At 32.3% G+C, this 17,899-nt stretch overlaps 1 long non-coding RNA gene across 2 annotated transcripts; it reads left to right on the forward strand.

Moving 5' to 3' along the window:
• The first annotated feature begins 2,231 nt into the window (after positions 1 to 2,231).
• On the forward strand, positions 2,232 to 14,454 carry LOC133034867 (uncharacterized). Of its 2 annotated transcripts, none has more exons than XR_009686209.1 (7): positions 2,232 to 2,352; positions 2,433 to 5,100; positions 5,831 to 5,887; positions 13,002 to 13,383; positions 13,463 to 13,555; positions 13,644 to 13,745; positions 13,831 to 14,454. It is a non-coding gene; the product is annotated as an uncharacterized LOC133034867 (long non-coding RNA). The 2 variants fall into 2 exon arrangements; XR_009686210.1 differs by having other exon boundaries at positions 13,463 to 13,546.
• Positions 14,455 to 17,899: the final 3,445 nt, after the last annotated feature.

The raw sequence follows: 17,899 nt of genomic DNA on the forward strand, positions 1-17,899 counted from the left end.
CCATACTGCTTGTAAGACTCAGTTAATTGCTTTTGATTAATCAATTATAATTCTAAAGTTAGACTATGTCTACTTTATGAATTTTCACTATGTTATGGCTTGATTGTGAAGAAATAGTGTTTTGGGGTTTATTTGTTAATTAATAGACTTTATGGAGTCTAATTAATAAATATTATAAATGACAATTTTATTTGATAGTTATCTTAATTATTAAATATATAGTTTGGCATTTATAAGGTTGAATTGGAAAATATGGTATTATTGAAAAGAAGAATAAGTGGTTTGAAATAAATTGGCAAAATTGTAACTAGAGATTGGCTCACTTGAGTGTATGGCCAAGAGTGATTTATTGCCCAATATTTTATTCTTTTTTAATCCATTTAATTCAACCCTAACCCTATTTAAGAATAGTATAAAAGGAAGGTTATGGTCTCATTATCCAACTAATGCCTCCAAAGCTGAAAACCTAGATGAGACCTCTTCCTTCTTCTTTCTTCTTAAATTCAAAACACCAAGCCTTTCTTCACACTAAATATTTTCAGCCATTAGTGAATGAGTGAGTGCCCACACACATCAAGTGGTATCTCAATCATAGTGTGTAAGACTGTAGGAGATTCCAAACAACTAGAAGGAGATTCAGCATCAAAGGAAGGAGAGAAAGAGATCTAGGTTCAGATCTTGGTGATGCTCTGGTACAGAAAGGAATCAAGGGCTAGAGATCTGAATAGAAGGAGTCATTATATTCCGCTGCACCCAATGTAAGGTTTACTAAACTTTATATGTGTTTATTTCATTGTTTTAGAATTCATATTAGGATGTTAATGAAACATACTTGTTAGTAAATCTAGATCCTGGTAAAATATATCCAACATATTGTGTCTATCCATTAATTCCCAGAACAGTAACCATATCCCCCTCTGCTTCTTGCAAAGCTTCATAGCCATTCCGAGTTGCTGCCTCCTACTGGGTTTTTGCAACTATTTTTGTCCCCTTCTTTTTAGGCGTTACCCAACTTTCAGCATTTTTACTCCCCTGAGGTTTCGCTACCTATTTGGAATGGCCGATCCCTTCCTCTGTACTCAGCTGGTTCACATTATCGATTGGGATTGCCTCTTCTTCTGATGTTTCAGTATTTCCTTGTGCTAGAACACTCTCAACAATCATCTCTTTTTCTTCATCTTTCCTTTTATCCCCTTGTTGCTTTTTCCTTCACATAAATGGCTTATCCTTGTTGCAATTTGAGACATTGTGACCAAGCATATTACAAGCTGCACACTTCGTTGGCAACCACTCATATTCAACATGTTGCTCAACAAGCTGTTTTTTCTCATTAACAAAAGTAATGGACCTCGGGGGTTCATCTTTGATCTCTACATCTACCAACACTCTAGCAAATTTCACCATGGTTCTTTCAAGCACTACCTTATCAGCCATTATGGGATTCCCAATTGTGCTTACAAGCGCACTCAAGTTCTTCTTACCCCAATACTGAAGGCCTAAACCATTCAACCTTATCCAAACGGGCACCGATTTTATCATTTGTGCAGTGTCCATGTCCTCGGACCATGGTCTAAGAACAACAGGTTTTTTATCGAATTGAATAACCCCTGTTTCTAGGATAATGTCCCTGGTTACTTCATCCTTGAAACTCACCAAAGTAAACCCAGAATGCATTCTAACAATCCTCTCCACACCCAAATTTCCCCAAATCCTCTTAATAAAGCCCTCAAAGACTCTAAATGGAGGGTTGGCTCCTAGGACAATACAGACTATCGAGGATCTCCAGTACGAAGCTTCTACTTCGGCATCTTCTAAATCAATTTTAGCAACCACTTAAAGTTCAGTTGGGATGAAGGGGTTCTCACCTGATTCACCTTAAACTTGCTCCACGCCAACTTCGCCGACTCCTGGTAATCAGTAGCCTCCACCTCATCTGCCCAGTTCGTCATAGTGGGTGTCGACTTCACATTCTCTGGTTCTAATTCTTTCCACTCAGGTTCGAGTTCTTCACACGGGTCCAGGAACACCTCCGTTTGTGCTGTAGCATCATCATCTTGGATTAAAGGTAGCTCCGGACTCACTCTCGAGATAGCTTCAGACTTCGATCTAGGCTTCGTAACCCCTTTTCTCCTTTTCGCCATGGAAGGAGAACGAGAGCAATATACGCCTATTATTTATTTAAACTATACCTTGTTATATTAATATTTAACAAAATGTATTTGTGCAGTTTACAACCAAAAACTTTAACGATGTGGGACGAACTAATTGAGACCGTTGGAAAAACAATATGTGAAATTCTTCCACAAAATCCTATTATAATAGGAACACGTCTAAAAGTTGTTTCACACAATGGTTCGATTTCTTTCAACTAATTACTTATTATTATTAAAAGTCATCTTATAATATATATATTTTTTTTAATAATTCAATAGGTATATCTTTATCATCCAAGCAACAAAGTTCATTTATCATCAACCTTACGAACATTCCACAAATAAATGAGCTTCGTCAATGGTAAACTAATTTATACTTATCTTTTATAAATTATTTCTTATTACACCTATCCATAAATAATTCTTACATATCTAATTATTTTGTCCTATAAGTTAATAGGAGCATTAACAATAAAGAATACCTATCTGCCAATATCAATGAGAAGAGACTCTTCCAAACCCAAACTGCTCTAAGAACTCTTCAATATAATAATATCATTACTATTAATGATATTCAAAATCTTCCACAAGAGGTATGTAAAAATATGTTTATTTAAGTTTTAATTAACTGATTAGTTTCTTTTCTCAATGTTTATAATTATTTTTTGTTCTACATAATATTATATACTTAATTTCAATAACCATATCATGCTTCATTAGCAAACTACTTTTTGGATCAATGCATCAATCTCCATCAAAAATTTAAGACAACCCTTCTGGTACATGGCTTGCACAAAATACCGTCAAAAAGCAGATCTTGACAATGAAACATCATGTTTTAAATGCTACGGATACAAGAAATCATCTGTTGAGAAAATTCCAAGGTTTATATGAACTTAATTTAACACAAATCTTATTATCATAATTTGCTACTTAAATAAATTATTTTGCATCTGAATATATTAGATGTCGCTTTCACGCTCAACTAACAGACCACGCAGGCTCACTAATAGTGACATTCTTCGGCGAAAATGCAGAAAAGTTTTTAAATTATGCCGCAGAAGAGCTTATTCACATGCTAAATGTAAATTCTACTACTTAAACTCGTTCACTTCATTAACATACATTAATAATACTATCTTCCTCAATGATGCTTTTAATAACAGGATCAAAATATTGTTGGGTTTTATGCCCTAAATAAAACTCATTTCAATATAATCAGATTTACTTATTAATATAGATCAGAAATAACATTTAATGTTGCATGGTTCACATGATTTATTTCATGATTATTTACATAATGTATGAATTCTATTTAAGTCCAGAACATATCAATTTGTTAATGATTATAGTGTTGTCAACACAGTGGAATATAACCTTAATTATATGTTCGAAAGTTTATTCCCTGATTTGTCAGTTTACTGGATTTAGACTGACATCATTATCAGCAATAGGCATTCTTACACCTTGGATAAGTGTTATATCCTTTCCAGGACATTGGCAAATTTTACCAGCATCAGATGTATGGAGTATACATCGGAAGGGACCGATATTGAACTTTGATTAGATATATTAGAATTTACCGTAATATCTATTCAATTCAATATCACCTGTTGATCCTAGATCAAATGATCTTAATCCTGATATGATTAGGTTCAATCTCGAGAGTGTTATTCGTGTTCTTTGATTTGTTAGTTAAGCCTACTTTTGGGTCAGGGTGATACGTACATTTTGGGAACACGGTAGTGCAATTGAGTGGGAGTGCTAACATAAATATGGAATCTATAGCTTCTATCTGGCGAATAGAAAGTAAAGGATGATTTCTTTTGAGCTTAACCAAACGAAAATAAATGGTGGAGATCTCATTTCACTTAGCTGAAATATCATTTATACAAGGTTAAGTGTTTTAAGGATAAAATACATTGTAGGGTGTTGCGGTAATTTAATCTCTTTACAGTGTAAATCATCTATATAGAGGATCATTGATCACATTAGGGTTATAACAATAGATAACTAATGACGTGTCTATATCGTGGAACATATAGAGCGTTCTATATACTGAGAGTGCAATTCTAAGTTCTATGCGTGGATTCAACGAAGAATTAATAAGTCAGTGAATTTAAGATATAAATTCTTGATCTACTTATTGGAAGCTCGGATATATAGACCCATGGTCCCCATACTAGTTGAGACCATACTGCTTGTAAGACTCAGTTAATTGATTTTGATTAATCAATTATAATTCTAAAGTTAGACTATGTCTAGTTTATGAATTTTCACTAAGCAAGGGCGAAATTGTAAAGAAAAGAGAATTCTAGGTTTATTTATTAATTAAGAGACTTTATATGTCTAATTAATAAATGTTAAATGACAATATTATTTAATAATTAATTTTTTGTTATTAAATAATTAGAATTGGTATTTAAATGGTTGAATTTTGGAAAATTAGCGTTTTTGAGAAAAAGAGATGCAAGAATGATAAAACAGCAAAATTGCATAAGTGAGGCCCATTATCCAAAGCCCATGGCCGGCCACACTTATAGGGTTTTATCATTTATTTTTTCATTATTTTAATGCCAAATAATTCTAACCTAAACCTAGGTGGTTACCTATAAATAGATAGTGATGGCTCTCATTCACACTTGAAATTCTGTCAGATGAAATCTGAGCCTCTATCTTTTCTCTGTAAGCCGAACCTCTTCCTTTCTCTTTTCTTCTCTAAATTTTCGAAATCCTTGAGTGAATGAGTGAGTGCCCACACACATCAAGTGGTATCTCAATCATAGTGTGTAAGACTGTAGAAAACCATCCAACAAGAAGGAGAATCAGCATCAAAGGAAGGAGAGAAAGAGATCCAGGTTCAGATATTGATAATGCTCTGCTATAGAAAGGAATCAAGGGCTAGATATCTAAACGGAAGGAGTCATTATATTCCGCTGCACCCAATGTAAGGTTTCCTAAACTTTATATGTGTTTATTTCATTATTTTAAAATTCATATTAGGATGTTAATGAAACATACTTGTTAGTAAATCTAGATCCTGGTAAAATATATCCAACAAATATATTATCGGTTGCAAGGCTTTTACAACGAGTAAATTTTTTATTTACTTAAAAGCGAGAGCGGATGCATATAGTGGTGGAAGTCAAACCAAATACAACGTTATCTCACCGCTCGAAAGTAACGGTGAATCGAGCACCTCAAACACTGCTAATGATGCTTAAAGTATCTACAAGAGCATATAAATAAATATATAAATAATGTACAAATATTATAAATACTATGTAAAGTATATTTAAATAATGAGAATCTTATACAGGACACGTTATATATGTACTTAAAATGCTCAGTTTTAGTTAACTTGTAATTATTATTGTATAATATAATATATATTTACACTTTTCACTTCACTTAAAAATATTAAATCTCAATTTCTTATAAATGAAGAATTTGACACGTGCAATTGCACGTGTAAACTCACCTAGTATTATATATATCTAACATATATATTATATATTATATATGTTATGTATATTATATATATAATATATACACATAGTATACATATACATATAAATACATACATATATATATATTTATACATAAATAGTGTATTTATTATAATAGTACTATACTTAAAAATTTATTTACTTAATATTTATTTTATTGCTAAATAGATTTTTGGTGACCTTTGCTCGGTGTTTGGCAAACATTACTCCTCGTTATATTAGAAGGTTAGTATGCTTATAGTATATGTTTTATAATAGTAAAATATAGTTTACTTGAAAATACATATTAATGGAGTTTGAATATTTTATATATTCATCCATAGTGAAGTAGGTTCTGTGGAAAATATACTGTGGTCGGATGGGTGGCAAAAATTAATATGTATGTAAATTATTTTGGTATTGTGTTTGTGATTTTTGTGTAGGTTTTATAAATTTGGGAATGATCAATTGTAAAGTGTTATGCTGTCGAATTTTCGGTAGCATAACATTTTCAATTTGATAATAGATTTTATTTAAAATATAATAGAACATCACTAATATCATAGATATGATAATAAGTTAAATTTAATATGCATGTAAACTACTTTGGTATGGTGTTTGTGATTTTTGTATAGGCGTTATAAATTTGGGAATGCTCAATTGTAAAGTATTATGCTGTCGAATTTTCGGTAGCATAACATTTTCAATTTGATAATAGGTTATATTTAAAAAATAATTAGAACATCACTAATATTATAGATATGATAATAGGTTAAATTTAAAAAATTAGTTAAGACTTTATTAATTATAACAAAAATATTGGTAATAGATTATTTTTGAAAAATAATTACAGCATCACTAAGTAAATTTAAATTAAAAATTAATAATTTCATTAGTTAAGACTTCAATTACAACACAAATTCATTTAAAAAAGTTGGTAATTTTAAAATGTCACAAATTTACTTGTTGGTAAATAATAATTAGAAACTTTATTAAGTTAAAAATTGATAAATTAAAAACTTATTAATTTATTTAAAAAAAAATCATTTAAATTAGTTATAATATTACACAAATTGTTAATTTAAAGAAATTAGATAATTGAAAAAATAATTAAAGTTGTGACAAAAAAACTATGTTTATCACTAATAGGTGAAATTCATTAATTAAGTTAAGTTTTGATAAATTAAAAAGACCATAATTGAAATGAAAAAAATTGGAATTAAAAATAACATTCAACTTTTAATAGAGTGGAAACTTTGAAATTAAAAAATAGCATAAAATAACATTGAATTAATAATAACATTAATAAAAGTACATAGGTTATATATAAAATAGCATAAAGTAACATTGAATTAATAATAACATTAATAAAAGTACACAGGTGGTACATAAAATAGCATAAGACATTATAAGATACCATAAGACATTTTAATATAGCATAAAATGAAATTCTTATCCAGAATTGATTTCTTTGGTTATAAACCAACGATAGGATAGAACTGTTATGAAATAATATAAAATAATATAAAATAGATGAGAAGAAAGAAGAAGAAGATGAAGAGAGAAAGAGAAAGTGAATGAGAATTTCTGAGTTATTTATTCCAATATGGGGTGAACCCCTATTTATACAAATACAAGAGTGAGATATTAAGAAACTAAGAAAAAGATGAATGTTGATTACAATTAATGGTAATAACTAAAAGATTTGAACATCCACATAATTAATAATATTTATAACACTCCCCCTTGGATGTCCATAATAACTGCCTTATTAAAAATCTTGCTGAAAACTTGATCAAAGAAAAAGAGTATAGTGTAAACTAACTCCCCCTCATTTAGGCATTTGTGGAGATCGTCTAATCGACGAATTTCGATCTTGTCTGCCATCTTCTCAAATGTTGATGTTGGTAATAACTTTGTGAATAAGTTTGTAACATTGACACTTGATTGAATATGTTGAACACCAATATGCATTTTCTTGAAGCGTATAAAGAAGAATTTCGTGAAATGTGTTCTAACTCTATCTCCTTCAATGTACCTCCTTTTAGTTGAACGATGCAAGCAGTATTATCCATAGAGAATTGCTTGGGTTGATACTTCTTTATTGAGTGCAATCCATATGTTTCCCGAATATGCTATGTCAATGATCTCACTCACACACATTCTCTACTTGCTTCATAAAATGTAAGTATGTTAACATGATTTATAGTTGCCTCGTTAAAAACCTTGCCAGAAAAACCCAGTGGGACAAAATCTGAGCTAGGAAAAAGAGTACAATATATATTTCATATTCATAATTACTTGCAAGTTGCCTCGTTAAAAACCTTGCCAGGAAAACCCATTGGGACAAAACCTGAACTAAGGGGAAAAGAGTGCAACATGAATATGTCTCCCCCTCATGCACATATGATCCATAATTATTTTGGTGATAATATATCTCATAAGATTATTGTTATCACTTTTAAAATATCACCATATATAATCTTTGATCATATATTTTCTATAACTCTTCCAGAGTATGTATGTACTTCTAAATTATAGATGAGGGGTTCGTGGAACATTAGTCTTTATCCAACTAATTGTATCATTCATGTGTGTACACAACTTTGTTCATACGAAAATTTAAAATTTCAAGTAGATATGAACATAACACATTAATGGTACTATAAATTTTCATTTGTGACAATGATGGTACTCCAAGACCATATATTTATTCCATCTTGTTTTATGATCTTAACTTCCATATCAAATGATCATATATCTATAATTCTTGATACATATGAAGTACTTCAGGACTTCAATACTAATGAACAAACTTTATACATTAATATTTCTCGAAATACAAAAGAAATAAAAGTTTGTTCTTCAATTAATCAAAAACTCTTAAAGAGTCTATCACAACGTACAATTTACGTATTTATACTGCATAGACAACCATACGTATTTTTCAAACAATAATTTACTTACATGTCTTTATTTCATACAAAGATCTTTGTCATATAGTGCGCGCGACTTTGAATTTATATCACTTAAGACATGTATTAAATTCTTCTAGAATTTTTAGATAAGGCTTATTTCAAATTCTCACTATATTAGGAGCTCCAAATAAATAACCTTTTGTTGCAACATTTATGTGACGCTTATAAATCCTCATAAAATATATTCCAGGCTATAATCAAATCATGATTATATTTTCTCAATATTTAAGCCTTACTTCAATCAATCTAATGTCTATGCAAACTTTGTACAACAATTCATTATGTACAAATACATATATGCAAATTTCGCATTAGAAATATTTATTTGCACACCCTACAGGTCTTACTTCACTTTATGTGAGTAAATTTGCCTGGATTGCGTCATAATATTTTGGCCAAAAATCAAAATGTAAGTCGATGATTCTCAACAAATCTAATACCATGATCCTTGCTATCTCATGTTAGTTTATTGCATATGCACACATTCAATATTTATTGTCGACAAAAATTTCAATAAATGATAATTTCCTCCCATATTGACATAACTTATAGAGATCTCTTTAAATTACATATTTTTCAAATATGTTTATCATTTATAGGTACCTATATAGAATCACTTCAGGGATTCAATTATGATGAAATGTGTTATGTCTAACTTCTCTTGGGAGTCTTTTCGAGTACCGTTTTCATCACGATTATCATTTTAATACTTTATAACATTAAGGTATCTCCATGAGTACCTCTAGATTTAACAACTTCAGGGCAAATCAAATGAACATTTATTAATAATTTCTACATTGTTCATTTACGCTTCAGGCGTTTTCAACTCATTCTATCTCAACTTTGAATAATATTGATTTGCAGTTGGTATATATCATTTTGAACTATATCGTTCTTATATACTTTGTGCAAGGATCATTTTTCAAAAATTATCATCGATCCCAACTGCTTCTCTCCCCCTGATCGAGAGAATTTTTAAAAATTGTGATATCTAATAATATTAATACACCTGTAGGGATTTCAATATATCACAATGAATCAATATCTATTTAAACTCATATATATTATATGACATTGAACTTCAGGTTCAATAACTTCAGTTTCAAGTTCAATACTTATGAACTTAATTCATTTCTAAGAATGAGTCATACGTGTATAATTAGAAATACATAAATTTACACATTTTGTAAATGCATGATCATATAATCTTATCACATCGATAAGAAACTATACAATAAAAATCTAATAATGGCTCAAGACTGTTAAAGAAATATAATTTAAATATTTTCTATGTGCAAATATATGCACATTCTTCTTTTGAGCCTTATAAATAACAATGAGAAGAATCTTCTGGTTCTTCAACAAAATTTAGTCAAATTCTTTGACAATTTATTGCATATGATTGATCATGTCAAAATAATTCAATTCATGAACTTCAGGTTCACTATAATTTGTATTTCAATGAAACTTTCACAAGGTAATGTAAAATCACTACAACATAATCATTACAAGTTTCATTTTTATATACACGAATAATATAATTATATTATTCTCCAAAATATATACACTCTTCAGGAATCACTATCATCAATTCAATGATGTGTATAATTTAAAAGATACATGACAACTTCATCATGTTATTGTAATGGTCAAATAGATATAACCATAACATATCATTCATTTTTTCTGATATCTTTTTAATAAGTCGTCTAATTTATTAATAGACTATTCATTAGTCTAATTATCATGACTTGATATATTATATATTTAAATGTACAACAAGTACATATAATAAGTTATTTATTATCACTTTCAAAACTAGATAAAAGTTACACATCTAGATACATAAAAAGACATTTTACTACTAAAAGTAGCAATTGTATGTAAGACTTCTTCAGGAAGCTTTTCAACTAATCATTTTGTGATTCTTTATCACTTTGATTATATATTGGATCACTAACAAATATTAGTAAATTATATATCCACTTTTGGGAATATGCAAACTGAATTATATAGTAACTATATATTTACATATCATGTACCAACAATAGTTTGAAACTATTGATTTTAAGAAATAATAAAATATGTATATATTAATTTGTTTCTGGCATTACCAATATATGTGAAATCTATATTCTTTGAAATATAATTTCATGCCTATTCATTCTCTTTAGGTAATGATATTTAAATATTCTAAATGTACAATAAGTTTGTACAATTCACATTCTATTAAATAATCAAGTATACTTTTATCGTGATTATAAGTGTTTCCGTACTACAGGTACGCGACCACTATTATTCAATTTCACACATGATATATAGATTTCATGCACTTTGACTGTGTGTGGTATCTCATCTTTTGGTTGTTTCCACTTTTTTCTGGAAATATTTAAGTAGTAAATAATGTCATTGATTATTTAAAATCATTACATTCACTTCGGGGAATGACGTTGAACAAGTAGAACATTATTATAAATTTCTTAAAAATTTATTACTTGTTCATCCATAAAAAAATATAAGAAATTATTCAACAATTTCTTTTACGATATTTCAAAGAATATATGAATGCAATTTTTGCATAGTCTCCAAGATGTATGCAAAATTTAATCTATAATATATGTCAGATTCAATAATTTCCAACATTGCAAGTAATAACAATGTATAATAACATGACTAATACGAGGAATCTTTAAAAGTGATTGACTTCAATTCGTATCATTCTCTGCAGGGAATGATGAACAATAAATACTGCCTCATGTATTTAAATAACATTAGTCATACTCATTATTATTCTTATACTTTGATGTTTCAATGCAATTTTCTTAATATTCTTTTTGGATATTCAAAACCCACTATAAAATTGCATCAATAATAATCATTTTTAATGATTCTTTAGTTGTATTCACATAAATACAATCATTTTTTTTTTTTGACAAATATAAAACATTTACTTCAGGAAATATTTGTCAAAATCTATATCGATATTAGATTACTTTTCATTGTCCTCAAAGAATACAAGAACATATATATAAATATGTATTCATCTCTTTCATTATATATTCATCAACTATATAATGAATATTACGTTTGCATAATCTTCAGGATATATGCAAGATTTTATTGAGGACGCATAATCATCAGGATGTATGCAATATTTTATCGAGGATGCATAATCTTTAGGATATATGCAATATTTTATCGATGATGCATAATCTTCAGGATATATGCAATATTTTATCGATGATGCATAATCTTTAGGATATATGCAATATTTTATCGATGATGCATAATCTTTAGGATATATGGAATATTTTATCGATAATACATAATCTTTTGGATATATGTATAATTTATATAGATTTTCTCTATCATATCATAAGCACACATATATTGTAAATATTATGAATGATAAGAACATAATATATATATATGAAATTAATAATAAATATATAAAAACATATACATACATATATAATATATATATAGATATATAGATAAAAAGAAAAAAGAAACCAAATGATTCTTGAAATTGTTTCAGTCAGATGAGTATATATATAAATATATATTTAGTGTATCGTGACTTTGAAACAATTCAAGAACTTTAACAAAATACTTACATTGGGTCTTAGGCAGAGATTCATGCTTGAAGCTTGGGCAGAGACTCGTGCTGATAACGTGTTATAAAATAATATAAAATAATATAAAATAGATGAGAAGAAAGAAGAAGAAGATGAAGAGAGAAAGAGAAAGTGAATGAGAATTTCTGAGTTATTTATTCCAATATGGGGTGAACCCCTATTTATACAAATACAAGAGTGAGATATTAAGAAACTAAGAAAAAGATGAATGTTGATTACAATTAATGGTAATAACTAAAAGATTTGAACATCCACATAATTAATAATATTTATAACAAGAACAATTTTGTTTCTATTATCACATAGTGATAATTTATTTCACACACACATTTTTTCTTAAACCGGTTTGGAGAGGCTGAGTCAGTAAGGACTCTTAAATACGCTTCTCCAAATTATCCAGGACTTTTTATGTCCACATGGATAGTTTGGACTTATTTTATACCTATAGTGTGATCTATTGCTCATTTGATTGTTTCTTTGTTAAAGATTTCGGTACATCATCTCGTTGCATGTTCTTGTAAGTTGGCATACTTGGTAATAGTTTGCTTACTTATGAGAAAAGTAGGGAGGTGTTGCCGAAATTTTGAAAAAAAAAAGAAGCAATCTTAAGAGAATAGGTAGCACTATATGTATATTACAAACCTGAATGGGATCGGTTCTTTACCCTTTTAGAAATAAAGTGACAAGGTGGAGTAGGACACTTTTTCAACTTTAATTTATATTGTCTGTTTTTATATTGTATAGCAATATGGTGAGTGACAGAAGCTGGATGACTTCAAACAGACGATCTGTAGAGTTTCGTAGGGGTGTGGATGAGTTTGTTGGAGTTGCTCGAATGCAAATAAATTCTGCTAGAGTTACACGATGCACTTGCATGAGATGTCTAAATGTGAACTTTGAAACTCCCGATAATATTAGGGTACATTTGTTTGTGCATGGCATCCAACAATTGTACACGACCTGGTATTTTCATGGGGAGTCGTTCACGCAACCGACTATAGAAATATTAGACAACGAAGAAGAAGAAATAGCAGATGTCATGGCTGATATTTTAGAGAAGATTCTAGTTTTAACGATCCAAATTCTACCACTGCTTCCTTTAATGAGCCCCCTATGAATGGTGGTGGTAAGTACGACGATTTGTTCAAGGATATGGAACTAAATTGTACCCATTTTGCTAACAATAAATATACGTTAAATTACAGGCAAGAGCTGAGTAAAATGCGAAAAATTGAGGTAACATGAAGGTTCAAGGTGAATGGGGATCTAAGACCATAATTTCTACCATTGTCAGCGGGGTATGATATTTTCAATATATGATAAAAATATTGTTCAATTGGAAATTTTTAATAATATTTTTCTAATTCCAATTTTGTTTAAAAATAGGCTGATCCCCAGACGGGGGAGCTTCCCAGTGTTGTGGATACATTTGCAAAGTTCCACTGCAAGAACAATAAATGGCGCGACGAGCACACACAACAACTGCATGTAAGTATCTTTATATTTTTAATAAATTAGTTTTATAATTTCAATTTCTTTAACTCTAACAGTTTTATTATGAATTTTTTTGCAGGCCAAAATGGTTGAGATTCGTGACACTCAACCAACGCCAGCCGATGCCCCCGCCAGTACAATGTCGACCCCACCCAATTTCGTGCAGATACGCATATTATGACACAGGCACTGGGTGAGCAGTCAAACCACTTAAGAGGACTGGGCCCGTTGCCAAGACTTAAGACGGGGGCAAAAAGATCAACTCCTAAGCCAGGTGCATCTAGGCAGCCCAGTGTCACTCAAAAGGAATATGAGGTACTGAAGCGAAGGGTGGAAGAACAAGAGGCACGGAACGAGTGGCAACAACAGATGATGATGACTCAGAATCAGATCATGAGTGCGTTCCAACAACAAATGATCCAATTGGCCAACGCTGTTTAAGGATTTAACATGCCGGATCTGCCTCCGATTCCACCATTTCAGCCTTCTGGCCATGCAGCTGGTTCCTCCTCATAGACTGCCCCTCCCGGTGATGACGACGATGATGCTGTTGATTTGTAGGTCTTTTTTAGTTTACAGTGTAGATAATATTACTGTTTATGAATTCATAATACTTTTACTTAGTTTATGACGTTTAATATAGTTTTGTAATAACATTAGAAATGTTGGTTTTATAATATATTTGATATTATATTTAGTATTATTTCGATTTTTAATTTAAACTTAATTTCAAAATTAATTTATAAATTTATTTTTTTAAAAAAAAAAAACTTTTGTTACGCGCTGACAAAAGTATTATTTTATTAATAATTAATTTTAATCTATTCTTTTGCTGCCCCCGGCATAGATAATTTTTTTTATTTTTGTTATTTTCTTAATTTAGTTTTGCCAGCGACTAAACTCGCTAACAAAAATTAGGAGCCAAATGCCAATTTGGCGCCTAATCCCCGCCAAAAGTTTTGCCAGCGACTTAACTCGCCGGCAAAACGTCGTCAGGGACACATCAGCCGACGGAGCTATTGCCGGCGAAGCCCTTATACCAGCAAACAAATGCACCGGCGTAAGTACTTTTGCCGATCCAATTCGTCATGTCGCTGGCAAAAGGTCATACGCCGACGAGCCATTGCCGGTAACTTTTGTCGGCGAGAAATGTCACCGGTAAAGCTTCGCCGGTGAGTTACTCTTACTTTTGTTGGCGAGTTTAAGCGCCGACAAAAGTACCTTTTCTTGTAGTGTTAGAATCTTTATATCTACACCAATTCATAACATATTTGAGATGGTGGTTACTCTGGGGGTGGATAAATTATTCTAGAAGGATGTAAAACCCATCTATAGTAATTTAAGCTCAATCAGTGAAACTACACAACTTAATTACTTTTGAAAAGCACTGAAAAGTTGTTCAACTGAAGAAAGTTCGTAACTGTGTTATTGTTATACCCGAAATTCCGCTGGAGGACATGTGTCAAGTTAAAGGGAATGTGAATCGGTGCCATGGCGAGGAATCAATGTACGAACTGGTACTTAGACTATTAATGAGAAACAATATGTCGCTAAGGGATAATAGTGAGACACCAGAGAAGAGTAACACATACCTCAGATTGCAATAAGCAAAATAAGTATAAAAGTCAAACTAGCTCAGAATACAAGAATGTGAGACGACCATCTCGCTACGAGGAAACTTCCTATAGTTTCATCCAACTAACGGAAGTGAGACTCACAACCCTGGCAAGTCAGTAGATTTTCTCATATCCGCGATCGATGTAAGACACATCTTGTCGATCTCGGAAAGAAGAGTGGTTCCAACTCGCCATTAGGATCACTACAATCAAGTTTCTGTCGACACATCTCCAGAATCAATAATTAAAGACATGTTTAATACATGATATTTCTGATCCAGTTTAAGCGAGAAAATCACAACTGTATGACTTTCAAAATCATGCACCGCGTTTACATTTTGTAATATGTAATCAGATCCCACGATTTAAGGGATAATAACTATAATTACATTTTTGCCATCCTTGTAATTAACCGCCACTATGCAATTACAAATAGTGCCAGACAATCTCAAAAAAGGGACGAAAAAACTCTTATACGAGAGGCCCTAAGAAAACATACTCAGAAATCTGAATAAGATTGACTCGTGGACTATGCAGAATTTTAACTGCAAAACCACGTAAAAATCTGGTGTTCATATCTTTATTTTTCTATAGTTTTATTATTTATGTGTTGAATCATAATCGTGAGGCTCAAATTCGGTTAACAAAAATCTGCGTTAACAGTTTGGTTCTTTCATTGAGAGCCTCTATTAAAAAACTCCAAAAAAGCCTTCCTTTCTTTCAAAGAAAAATCTTCTCCTTTATGGCTAAAAATCTAGAGAATATTAACACCCCACATGAGGAAACTAACCGTCATTCTTGAATAAATCCTATGGGCTCTAGAAGATCAACTAATCTGCTGTCCAGAAGGACCACCCGTTTCAGGAGGGCCCAACTTGAGGATGGTCCCAGTGCTCGGACTACACGTCCTCAGAGAAATCAACCCAACGTTGGCCCTAGTACACGGATGACACATTCGAGGAGAACTCAGTGTGGGAAGGAGAGGGATGAAGAGCTCAACCGTGGAGAAGCCTAATCTGTGGGAGAAAGACCTTATGAAATGGAAAGCCTCCACCTAAGATGCCGTCTGGAAGAGGCGCAGCGTTGAAACACTGAGCTCAAACGAGCGGCAGCCTCGGCGAAGTGAGAAGACCACGAGGCAAACCTCGTGGCTCACGAACCAGGAGACAGAAAAAGGCTCGAGAAGAACAACCCGTGGAAAATGAGACACCCCCTGAGAATCAAGATGAACATCCAGAAAGGAGACAACTGGGACCTGATGAACGAGAAATCCCTCATGAAAATGAGGAGGATCTTAGAACTCAGCCAGGGGAACGGAGATCACCTGCTAGGAATCACCAGCGTTCTTCCCAAACTCATAGAGCGAGGACTCGTACGTACCCTGATGGGGGAAATACGAAAAACTGCTCTCGGGAGGAAAGAACAGAGCGTGAAGAGGCAAGTGCAACTTCGAGGCGATCTAGAACTCATAGCCAATCAACTCGAAGAGGAGAAAGTACTCAACGAGCTAATGATCGGGAGAGTATGGGAACAAGTAAATCCGCGAGCTACTTAAAAACAAAGTCTATAAGTAGGACGTGGTCAATGAGTAAGATGAGGTCCACATCAATTACTCCCAACCAGATCTGCGAGAACACTTGAATCGAAAGAAATCTGACCTTCGCCAACAGCTTGGTCCAAAGCAAGAGGATCCAATCCAATTACGGATAAACGAGCTGGAGGACAAGTTTAGGAGATATCAAGTTGGGGAAATAGGGAAATAATCTGGATACGACTCTGACGAGGAGCTATAGCCGTATCACCCACATATTATGAATACCTTTTTTCCTTCGTGATTCAAAAACCTGCATGTCTCGTCCTATGACGGAACTACAGATCCGATCTCGCATTTGAATAACTTTAGCACGATAATTCAAGCGAGTAACGCGACGAACAATTTACGCTGTATTTTGTTCCCTACCTCACTTGTTGGAGCAACGAGTAGCTGGTTTAACAAGTTCACTTGTCATTCAATAATTTCCTCGGAGCAGCTGTCCAGGGATTTCAAGAAGCGATTTCATGCCGCTAGGGATAGGCGACCCGAAGCGACCTCGCTAACCAATATAAAGCAGCAGCCTGACGAAACCCTTAAGGCAAACTTAAGTCATTTTAGCACGGCTCTCGCTAGGGTTAGAAACTTGGATGACAGCACGCAACTTACAGCCCTTCAGGCAGGGATCTCCACGGATCCATTAACCACTGGGGGCGAGTTGTGGGATGACCTGCAAGGACGTCCGGTAAGAAACATCACTGAGTTCAAAGAGAGAGCTCAGGTGTTTATCCGGAAGGAAGAAGCCTGAAAGGAAATGAGCTTGTTGAAAACAAGCTCGGGTGGTAAACCCAACAATGTTTCGACAGGGACTTTTTCTACAAATATGTGCCAGTGAATACTATTTATACCGAGCTTAATGAAACTCGAGAAAATATTTACCTCGCACATGAGAAGAAGGTAGCATTTGGTAAACCCGAGCCTATGAGAAATTCGAGGAGCAA

Source organism: Cannabis sativa, chromosome 2, assembly GCF_029168945.1.
Source record: "Cannabis sativa cultivar Pink pepper isolate KNU-18-1 chromosome 2, ASM2916894v1, whole genome shotgun sequence".
In the NCBI taxonomy this organism is placed as follows: domain Eukaryota; kingdom Viridiplantae; phylum Streptophyta; class Magnoliopsida; order Rosales; family Cannabaceae; genus Cannabis; species Cannabis sativa.